The sequence below is a fragment of the Oncorhynchus nerka genome, linkage group LG25 (genome assembly GCF_034236695.1).
Source record: "Oncorhynchus nerka isolate Pitt River linkage group LG25, Oner_Uvic_2.0, whole genome shotgun sequence".
NCBI lineage: Eukaryota > Metazoa > Chordata > Actinopteri > Salmoniformes > Salmonidae > Oncorhynchus > Oncorhynchus nerka.
In genome coordinates this window covers 37,813,491-37,815,501 of record NC_088420.1, presented here as the reverse complement: position 1 = coordinate 37,815,501, position 2,011 = coordinate 37,813,491, and positions in this window count along the sequence as shown.

The following is a 2,011-nucleotide window of genomic DNA, read 5'->3' as shown; positions in this document are numbered from 1 at the left end:
TACTGGTGCTCTTCCATGCCGTCTCTAAGAGGGGTGCGTCATTTGAGTGGGTTGAGTCACTGATGTGATCTTCCTGTCTAGGTTGGCGCCCCCCCTTGGGTTGTGCCGTGGCGGAGATCTTTGTGGGCTATACTCGGCCTTGTCTCAGGATGGTAAGTTGGTGGTTTAAGATATCCCTCTAGTGGTGTGGGGGCTGTGCTTTGGCAAAATGGGTGGGGTTATATCCTGCCTGACTCCTTTAGTCTCAGCCAACACTATTTATGCTGCAGAAGTTTGTGTCGGGGGGCTAGGGTCAATCTGTTATATCTGGAGTACTTCTCCCGTCTTATCCTGTGTCCTGTGTGAATTTAAGTATGCTAATTCTCTCTTTCTTTCTCTCTCTCGGAGGACCTAAGCCCTAGGACCATGCCTCAGGACTACCTGGCATGATGACTCCTTGCTGTCCCCAGTCCACCTGGCCGTGCTGCTGCTCCAGTTTCAACTGTTCTGCCTGCGGCTATGGAATCCTGACCTGTTCACCGGACGTGCTACCTGTCCCAGACCTGCTGTTTTCAACTCTCTAGAGACAGCAGGAGCGGTAGAGATACTCTGAATGATCTGCTATGAAAAGAAAAACTGACATTTACTCCTGAGGTGCTGACTTGTTGCACCCTCGACAACTACTGTGATTATTATTATTATTTGACCATGCTGGTCATTTATGAACATTTGAACATCTTGGCCATGTTCTTTTTATAATCTTTATTACCACCTTCCGGAGACACCTGAAACCCCACCTCTTTCAGGAATACCTAGGATAGGATAAAGTAATCCTTCTCACCCCCCCCCCTTAAAAGATTTAGATGCACTATTGTAAAGTGGCTGTTCCACTGGATGTCTTAAGGTGAACGCACCAATTTGTAAGTCGCTCTGGATAAGAGCGTCTGCTAAATGACTTAAATGTAAATGTAAATAATCTCTACCCGGCACAGCCAGAAGAGGACTGGCGACCCCTCATTGCCTGGTTCCGCTCAAGGTTTCTTCCTATGTTTTGGCCTTTCTACAGAGTTTTTCCTAGCCACCGTGCTTCTACACCTGCATTGCTTGCTGTTTGGGGCTTTAGGCTGGGTGTCTGTACAGCACCTTTGACATATAAGCTGATGTAAGAAGGGCTATATAAATATATTTGATTTAATTTTAATAAAACTATTCCAAAACATGCATCCTGCTTGCAATAAGGCACAAAAGTAAAACTGCAATAAATTTGGCAAAACAAAATAACTTTTTGTCCAGAATACAAAGCGTTATGTTGGGGGCAAATCAAACAAGTAAAGACCAAGAAGCTCCGTTTTAGATCATATCGTTGTCAATAAAACTGAATTGGGAGCTTCAACAGTGTGCAGGCCTTGTTCTGTACTAGTATTCTTTGTTAGCCCAGCACCTATGTTTTTAAGGATGTGCATATGACCACAAACTTTTCTACAAATCCAACATCACTATTCACATTTTCAAGCATGGTGGTAGCTGCATCATGTTATGGGTATGCTTGTCATCAGCAAGGACAAGGAGGTTTTTTAGGATAAAAAGAAACGGGATAGAGCTCAGCACAGGTAAAATCCTAGAGGAAAACCTTGTTCAGTCTGCTTTCCACCAGACACTTGTTAGACAAATTCACCTTTCAGCAGGACAATTACCTAAAACACAAGGCCAAATATACACCGGAGTTGCTTACCAAGATGACATTGAATGTTCCGGAGTGGCCAAGTTATGATTTAAAATGGTTTGAAAATACTTACTGTACATGACTGTTTAGCAATGATCAACAACCAGAGCTTGAAGAATTTTTAAAAGAATAATGTGCAAATTATTGTACAATCCAGGTGTGCAAAGCTCTTAGAGACTTACCCAGAAAGACTCACAGCTGTAATCACTGCCAAAGGTGATTCTAACATGTATTGACTTAGGGGGTTAAATACTTAAATATTTAAGATGTTTTATTTTTCGTATTTTGTGTAGATCATTGACAACAAAA